Here is a 10,051-nt window from a genome sequence, read left to right on the forward strand (position 1 = left end):
AACTTATACATTCAGATCTATGTGAAATGAATGGTGTTTTGACAAAAGGTGGAAAGAAATATTTCATGACGTTAATTGACGACTCCACTAGATACTGCCGTGTGTATCTTCTGAAATCTAAGGATGAGGCTTTGAACTTTTTCGAGATCTATAAAGCTGAAGTGGAAAACCAACTTGATCGAAAAATCAAGAGGCTTAGGTCCGACCGTGGTGGAGAGTATTTTTCCAATGAATTTGATGCTTTTTGTGCGGAACATGGTATAATCCATGAGAGGACGCCTCCCTACTCACCTCAGTCAAATGGGGTGGCCGAAAGAAAGAACCGTACTCTAACTGATTTGGTTAACGCCATGTTACACACATCGGGTCTCTCCAAGGCATGGTGGGGGGAGGCGATATTGACTGCTTGTCATGTCCTAAACCGAGTTCCCACAAAGAACAAAGAGATAACTCCATTCGAGGAATGGGAGAAGAAAAGGTTAAAGCTCTCTTATCTACGAACCTGGGGTTGTTTGGCGAAAGTCAATGTGCCAATTCCAAAGAAGCGGAAGCTGGGACCAAAAACTGTGGATTGTGTTTTCCTGGGATATGCTTTTCATAGCATTGGCTATAGATTTTTGGTTGTAAAATCTGAGGTACCTGACATGCATGTCGGTACGATCATGGACTTGAATGATGCGACTTTCTTTGAAGATATCTTTCCCATGAAGGATATGGCTACTTCATCTAATCAAGAGATGCCTAGTTCATCGAATCAGGAACCAGTTACAATTATTGAACCTGCCATTTCGATGGAACACTTTGAAAGTCCTGTGGAGGAGAACAATGAAGTTCCTACTAGGAGCAAGAGACAGAGGACTGCCGAGTCTTTTGGTGATGATTTTCTTGTGTATCTCATAGATGACACTCCCAGTTCTATTTCAGAGGCCTATGCATCTGAAGATGCTGACTACTGGAAGGAAGCGGTTCGTAGCGAGATGGATTCCATCTTGGCGAATGAAACTTGGGAGATAACTGATCGTCCTTACGGGTGCAAACCTATAGGATGCAAATGGGTATTCAAGAAGAATCTTAGGCCTGATGGTACTATTGAAAAGTACAAGGCTCGGCTCGTGGTAAAGGGTTATACCCAAAAGGAAGGTGAAGACTTCTTTGATACTTACTCACCTGTGGCTCGACTGACAACTATTCGAGTTCTACTTTCATTAGCTGCCTCACATGGTCTTCTCGTTCATCAAATGGATGTTAAGACTGCTTTCCTAAATGGAGAGTTGGATGAGGAAATTTATATGGAACAACCAGATGGGTTTGTAATAGATGGTCAGGAAGGGAAAGTGTGCAAGTTGCTGAAGTCTTTGTATGGACTCAAGCAAGCACCCAAACAGTGGCATGAGAAATTCGAAAGAATTTTAACAGCTACAGGCTTTGTTGTGAACGAAGCTGACAAATGTGTGTACTATCGCCATGGTGGGGGCGAGGGAGTTATGCTTTGCTTGTATGTTGATGACATACTAATTTTCGGAACAAATCTGAATGTTATTAAGGAGATCAAGGATTTCCTATCTCGCTGTTTTGAGATGAAGGATTTAGGAGTGGCTGATGTCATTCTGAACATCAAGTTGTTGAGAGATGATGATGGTGGGATTACATTGCTTCAATCTCACTATGTGGAAAAGATCTTGAGTCGCTTTGGCTATAGTGACTGCAAGCCCTCTCCAACACCATATGATGCTAGCGTGCTGCTTCGAAAGAATCGAAGAATTGCTAGAGATCAATTGAAGTATTCTCAGATTATTGGCTCGCTTATGTACTTAGCAAGTGATACAAGACCTGACATCTCTTTTGCTGTTAGCAAACTGAGTCGGTTTGTTTCAAAACCAGGAGATGTGCATTGGAAAGCTCTAGAGAGAGTTTTGCGTTATTTGAAAGACACTGCGAATTATGGAATTCACTACACTGGGCATCCAAAGGTGCTTGAAGGGTATAGTGACTCAAACTGGATCTCAGATGCTGATGAGATAAAGGCCACGAGCGGTTATGTATTCACTCATGGAGGTGGCGCTGTGTCTTGGAAGTCTTGCAAGCAGACCATCTTAACGAGGTCAACAATGGAAGCAGAACTCACAGCACTAGATACAGCTATGGTCGAAGCAGATTGGCTTCACCGACTCTTGAATGACTTGCTGGTAGTTGAGAAACCTGTACCGGGTATCCTTATGAACTATGACAATCAAACTGTGATCACTAAAGTGAGCAGCTCAAAGGATAACATGAAGTCATCAAGACACGTTCAGAGAAGGTTAAAGTCTGTCAGAAAAATGAAAAACTCCGGAGTTATTGCATTGGATTATATCCAAACGTCTAAAAATCCGGCAGATCCTTTTACTAAGGGTCTATCACGTAATGTGATAGATAATGCATCGAAGGAGATGGGTATGAGACCCACAATATGAGTTGTTCACAGTGGTAACCTATTCTTTGTGATCGGAGATCCCGTGAATTAGATGTGGAGGACAAGCTGTTGGTCAACTGGGAGGAGAGTATCCCTACTATTAAAATACCACTCCATGAAGATGCAATACTCTCCTATTCTGCATGGCAGGTTGATGTATATCTTAATGTGTTCTAAGTGGCTCTTTGAAGCAGAGATATCGTCCTGCAGAACATCGTTTGAAGAACGCACCTATATGAGTCTGATTGTTAAACTCGCAATCTATGAGAGTAGGGTTCTCTCTAGTAAACTCATGAAAGATCACGGAGTATGACGCATAAGCTCCACCCGCGGGGAAGACCCATGGTAGCCACGTATCGATCAAGGCTTTATGTGAAGCTAGATTCGCAGAAAACTTGCAGTTCAAGGCCCAGTCCACTGTTCAAGTTGCTTACTAGTGTAGCATAGAGTTCTAGGTGGAAATTCAACTTAACAGTCTCCACTGCAGTACCGGTATATAAAACAGTGTTTTGGAACCAAAGGCAAATTTTGTGTGCCTCTAGGATCTGGTGGGGGATTGCTGAAATTTTGTCTATTTGGGCCTAGCCCAATAGTAGTTTCAGAAATTCCTAATAAATCGTAGAGGCCCACGCAGCCCATTCGTGCAAGGCAAGAGGTGGAACTAAAGTTTAGTCCCACCTTGCTAGTTTAGAGGGAGATGGACCTCTTTATAAGGGAGGCTCCTTCTCCACTTGTATGAGCATGAGAACAAGAGGGACATCCACACGCGCTCCTCCTCCGCCGCCCGCCTCGCCATGCCTCGCCTCGCCACGCCACGACGCGACGCGGGTTGCGGGTTGCGGGTTGCGGGAATGAGCCGAGCCGATGTAAATTTTTGCCACGCACTACGGGTATACGAAAGGGCACGCGAAAGCTGAAACGTTTTGCTGTAGTGGAGATTGAATACGAACGGCGCACCTCTCTGCCTGTTGCCTGTTCGTTTCGTCTCCCTCATTCTCTTCAGCTCCCAGCGCAGCCTCTCGCCTTCTTCTCTTGCGCCTATAAAAGGGAGGTCGCTCCTCCCAGAGAGACGCACCAGAATCTCTTCCTCCTCTCGCCACAAGTTCCTGAGCACTGCGCTGCTGCTACGTTCTTCCTCATCCCGGCTTGCGGCGTGCACCGCAGGTCGGGACAGTAGGCCTCCGAGACCGCACCTTTTGAGTCCTGTACGGGAGAAGGATGATAAGGTTTTTGGGGAGTGCTCAGCGCGACTACTGGCTGCTTCGTCACGGACGATCCGGTCGCCGACGACTACTTCCCCGACGACGACTACTTCCCTGACGTCGACTACCTCCTCGACGACATGGAGGACACCGACCCCAAGTCCAGTGCCTCTGCTCCTGGTACTGTCACGTATGTGTTTCTCCCCTTTCTATTGGAGGTTATGCTACAGTTCCTTGTTCTAGTTTTTGCCCTAGATATGTTAGACTCTATTTCATATATGCAACCTGCTATGCTGTCTGCTTTAGATATGTTACTTATGGTTCTTATATGAACATATTGTTTACCTTCTCTTTGTCAAATTGCATGGCTTGTTTTATCACTGCTACACTAGTCATGCTTTATCTAGTATTTCTGTTAATAAAATCACTCGGTAAATTGCTCATATTTCGAACAGGACCTACCACAGGTGCAAACATGCGAAGCTACATGTACGTATGCATCACGATCGAGTAGGCACATGTACAGTACAACCGACCAACTCTGTCGGCCCTGTGCTTGGCACTCCTTCCACCCCGAACTTGTCGTCTGCTCATCAGTTCTAGAATCCGGTGCCGAAGCCCGTCCGCTTCATCATCTTCATAAACACCTCCAAGTCGACCTCACCATCACGCATGATCCGATCGAGCGAGCGTAAATTCCGGACTTGAACCAAAAAAAACAACATAGACGATATCAAAGAGAGGAAGAGATGTGCAGTGCAGTGCACGGACCGTTTTCGTCGGCGGCCTGGATCATCTCCCTGACCTCATCGAGCGTGAAGTGCTCGCCGGCCTCGATGGCCAACCGCTGGATGTCCACGTCCGATATCTTTTTTGACGAACCGCAGCAGGTTCTGCTTTTCATTCATTAAGAGGGAAACCACAGGTTACAGGACAGGACCGTAATCAGGTGGCGTAACTACAAAAATGAAGGGAAAAATACTATCTTCCCTGCGGATGATATATTAACAGTCAAAGAGATCAAAGAAATTGTGGTCATGAGCCATGAGAGGAGCTAGAGTGCGTGTGTACATTCCCCTCCCTGTTGCCTTGCCGTCTCTTCGTTTGTCGTCTAGTCGCCTCCCGAAGTTTTTAGAGTCTCTTCTGTCTACAAAAAAAGTAAAAAAAATCGCAACGTTTGGACTCCATTTAGTATTGATTTTTCCGAAAACCAAGTACAACCAGAAAATGACAACTGGCACTAGACACTGGGCTAATATGTCATTTCCAAAAATGATATAAAATTGACGCATATAAAGTATTCAAAATTGATAATGTAATAGCATAAAACAGTAAAAAATTATGGATACATTGAAGACATCATGCTCCGACACGTGTTGACTGAAAGATTCAAACTAATGAGGTCGATATTCTCATCATGCTTGCCGCCATTGATCAAGGATGACGACATCTCAATGTCCTTAAAAAAGAAACCGTCGGGCCGATGAACTGTTATTCGTCACTGGACTCCTCAAACGTGGAGTGAAGGAGGTTACATACATCATCGTGGACATCAACAAAAACAATGGGATTGTCGGTAGGTGGTGTAGGAAAATTGGTGGTTGCAGATGGCCCGTGGAAGTGTTGTACACCATGGTAAACTCCTCGCTAGCATTGAAAGTGCCGAGCCACACCCGCATGCCTTTATATGGGTCACAGATCTCAGCTAGATAATTATCTCACAACCGCCTCCGCACGCAAAGGAACTTCGGCTCGTCCCCCGCTGTAACGCTCTAGTCTTGCCGTCGACGACGCCGGAAAAGTAAATCAGGAAATAATTTTCTATTTGTTTGATAACTCAGATGTACTTAATTTTTTTTAATAATTATAATCTATGAAACTCATATATTTATACTAAGCTCTTATAATTTTTAATAGCAAACTATGTTTAACAAGGGTGCATTTTGTTTAAACACAAACATTGGCAAACACATTTTTTCAAAAACTCGAACCACATTTTGGCAAAATTTATGTTGATTTTTCAAAGTTAGATATGTAGTTAGAGATGTATTGCTAAACAAAATTTTGGGAGACACACAAGGTGAAACAAAATAGCATTTCCTCAGTTATCTTATTTTATTAGTATATTTTGTGTTTCTATGTGTTCAAATTCATTTTAGTTTCTTTTAGATATCACTTTTAGAGCCTTCTCTAGGTTAATAATCTAACAAATATCTTGAGATACGTTTATGCTGTAACTAGGTAGAGAATTATGAAGTGTTTGCAATATCTATAGCTAGTTTGTTCTCAAAACATTTTGTCGTTTTTTCTGGGTTCTATTAGAGCATCTACAACCATAATACTAATCCGAGCACGTATACGCCCGCGGACAGTGACTCGACGGACATCAAAACTTGGCATGTGCAACCACAGTCCCTATTTTCGAAACAGAAAGCCCGTGCAAACACATGCACATCGATTCTTTTGGGCTAACATAGCTTTGGTGCACACAAATACAAATAGTTCATACTTAATAGTACACGATCCAAATATAACTCAAACATAAATATTGTTCATAATGCATAATTGATAAAATAGAAGACACGTTTACTGATTTCCGGTGTGCGTCCACATATGCTCGACATGATCATTCAGAAGTTGCATATGCACTTACTGATCTCGCACTTGTCGATGCATCTCCAGAAAGTTGGCAATGTTCGCTACCTCTTATTGCAGGAAGAGGACCTGAACACCGGGTTCTCGAGCATGCGCTCTGCCCCTTCACCTCCATTCTCGACAATTATGTTGCGCAAGATAACACATGTCATGAGCTACCAAAGTGTCTTTGATTCTCACATCATCGCAACACCACGAACAATGCCCCAACGAGATTGGAGCACTCCAAATGCCCTCTCCACATAATTCCTATATGCCTCTTGCATTGCTGCAAAGCGGATTTGTTTGTTGCATTGGGGTTCAGATATGGTCTTCACAAACGCCGCCCACTGAGCATAGATACCATCGGCAAGGTAGTACCCCATGGCGTAGTTGTGTCTGTTGATGGTATAGTTGCACGGTGGAGCTTTTCCATCACAGAGTCTCTTGAACAAAAGAGACCATTGGAGCATATTGATGCCATCGAACAAACCTGGCGTACCAAGAAAGCATGCAAAATCCACAAGTCCTGTGATGCCACTGTTTCAAGTATGATGGCGACTTCTTGGACGTGACCTTGGTATTGCACACTCAAACCTTTTGGGTAGTTCTTCCACTGCTAGTGCATGCAATTAACTGAACCTAGCATACCAGGGAATCCTCTTGCTGCTCCAAGTGCCAACAACTTCTCTTTATCCTCCACAGTTGGCTCTCTCAGGTACTCTGGTTCAAACACCTTCACCACAATGCGTGCAAATTGCATAGTGATGTTCAAGATAGTGGTCTCCCCCATCCAGATTTGTGCATCAGTTGCATCTGCTGCTTTACCATAAGCAAGCATCCTAAGAGCAGTAGTGCATTTCTGCAGAAGAGGAAGATAGTTTTCCGCAACAATGCTTCTCCAGCTTGAAGTTGTCATTAGCCTTCTCCACGCCTTCCACTACCCGCAAGAACAAGTTTTTGCCTATCCAGTAGCGATGACGAAAGAAAGTTTCATGGAATATTGGGACAACTATGAAGTAGTCCGTGAACAGAAGCCCTGCACCAGCAATCCTATCACGCAGAATCACTCTATGGCCCTTGATGGAATACTTGGAGTTTAGGACATGCTCCTCTACCTTCTCAAACTCCTCTTGGATGCTCATCATCATCATCATCATCATCGTCATCATCATCATCATCATCATCATCATTTTGACATCCTCATCGTCCAAATCCGACAACGCGATGAACTCGTTGAATATGAATTCGATCATCATTTCCATGGTCATCATTCCATGCCGAATCTATTGGTGACCTAGAAGTAATGAACGAAAGAATTAAAAACCGGCTTGGAAATTTCATCGAACACATAGAGCGTGGGGTGCAAATATGTGGGAGTTTGACGTACCGGGACGCCGTCCGGTGGCGGCCTGGTCGGCAACAGTGTGAGTAGGGGCATCTAGTGGCGAAGCCCTGAGTTGGGGATGGTGGCGGAGCGCCGATGCTGGCGGAAGTCTGGTGCTGACAGTGTGGAGGAGGGCGAACAAAGAAGAGGAGAGTGCTACCCGGACAAGGAGAGGGGAGGCGGATATGATCGAATTGGCATGGGCTCCAACGATTAGTCGTACGTGGCGGGCGTGTCTGGGGCCCCCATATCTGCCCCAGATTTGATCCAGATATGGGGAGTGCCTGTCTGTCCGAGCGTTCGGGCCAGATATGGGAAGACCGGTTGGGTGATATTTTTTCATCCGGACACTGAGTGGACAGCCCGCTCGGGCATTTGGGGCGGGCATGGGGGCCAGGTTGTAGATGCTCTCAATGATCTAATATGGTCATGCCAGGTTAAATAACCAATTGATAAGGTGACGACTATGCATGCTACTCCAGTAAAAAAAATGCTTGAACTGGTAAATGCTTGCGATATCTGCTATGTAGAAGGGCTACATTTTCATGACATAATGGGAGTTTTGAACTGGTTTTTGTTTGGTGACCAAAACGGACCATGCCCCAAAATTTGGCATGCCCACACGAAATTGCCCACGTTAGTCCATTTTCCTTACGAATTTTGGCCAGTCATGACAATTGTACGCCGGCCGGGGTAAACATGTGCATCAAAGAATGACTCCTGGATCCTGATGCGATATACTTTTTTTACAAGGGTGGATTTTGTTGGCCCAAAATAAGGTATTAAGAGAATACAAACATAATGAGGTGGCATCCGACCTCTGCATATGTAACGATCAACATCAACACACGTCCACAAAATACAAGCCAACAAATATCAAATTCATAGAAGACCAAAACTATGTGAAGGCAAGGGAATAAACCCAAAAGCGAACAGATTTGCGATCGACAAACTATACCAATGATCATAGCTACACCAACCATCTCATAACACCACACAGATGATAAGGTTCTTCAACAGTAATGCCTTCAAGAAGGGAGCGACGGTCAAGCGCCGCCATCACTGGATCCAACCATCCAAGGCCAGAATCTAGGTTTTCACCTAAAGAACCAGTCCAACCATATCCGAGCAGCACCTTCAACAAGGTAACGACGTAAAAACATTACCATTGTCAAGTATAATCAATTTGGGTCAGACCTAGGGTTTCATCCCAGAGCTCGAGACTGGGTGCTCGAGCACCACCACCATCAGTGTCACTTATGTCTTTTCACCACCACTTTTCCGTGACACAACCGTTACATGCGATGTGCGACCGCCGTCGTTGCACTACATTCTTTCCTCCATGTCAAGCCGTCGTCCATAGTTTGCACTTTCCGATTGAAGTCAACCACCGAATGTAGCGAAATGAGCCCTCACGAAGACCTTTCGGTGGCTAATACAATCTGCAACGAGTATGTCACTACAGGCCGTCGTAGTCACCACAGATCAAGGAGGATCCACCCCAATGGTGGCTCCCAGCGATAAGGGAACTTCCAACAATGACCAAGGGTAGGGGCAACACAGCCCCAGTGGCTATGATGCTCGAAGCCCGGGAACGAGATCAGTGACGATTCTAGTGGGCATGCTTCAACAGGCTCAAGCCTGCCCTCTAAAACTGAAAAACAAAAATTTACTACTAGTTCCTAGCCCATCTCAGCCCACTGTCTAGTGTCTAGCCTGTTGTTTACCAGTTCCAACCCTTGTACTGAGAAGTTGAGCCTGCCCTTCATTTTCATCCAAGATTCGCCACTGGACGAGATGACCCAACAACCGGCGGGTCCCAGTAGCCATCGACAGCAGCAGCCACACTTGTGACGGCCGCCGCAACCCAACAGTAGGAGAGGGATCCTGAGCCACCCAACCTGCAGCCAGAAAAAGCATTGAGCCCGACCGGGTCAAGAGGCGCACGAGCGACGCTATGTGGGAATGAGATCCACACGGAAGAGTTGTGCTAAAGGATGGGGACGTGCGAAGTGGCCCGCCGCCGTGGTCCACCGCATGGGGCTTCGCTCTGGAGACGGAAAGAAGGAGGGGTGGGGAGGAGGGCTAGGCGATGGCGGCGGAAGCGCCTCTCGTCACCCGGTTTGGTTGATATCCTTTTCTTGAACCGCGTTTTCTCAAAAATGCATCGTAGTTGATTGAACGGGCTGGCAAGGAGAAGAAATGACATTGCAGATATCATCGGTATGTTGCATCTTGTAAGTTACCAAGGGCATCTCCAACGGTGTGCCTCAAATCGCCCGCAAGTTTTTTAACCGCCATGTCCGGATTTTTTTTACCATTCAAACATGTGTTGCATATGCTTCGCGGGAGCGCCCACACGTCTAAATTCCCGCA

Source organism: Triticum dicoccoides, chromosome 7B (genome assembly GCF_002162155.2).
Source record: "Triticum dicoccoides isolate Atlit2015 ecotype Zavitan chromosome 7B, WEW_v2.0, whole genome shotgun sequence".
Taxonomy (NCBI): Eukaryota; Viridiplantae; Streptophyta; class Magnoliopsida; order Poales; family Poaceae; genus Triticum; species Triticum dicoccoides.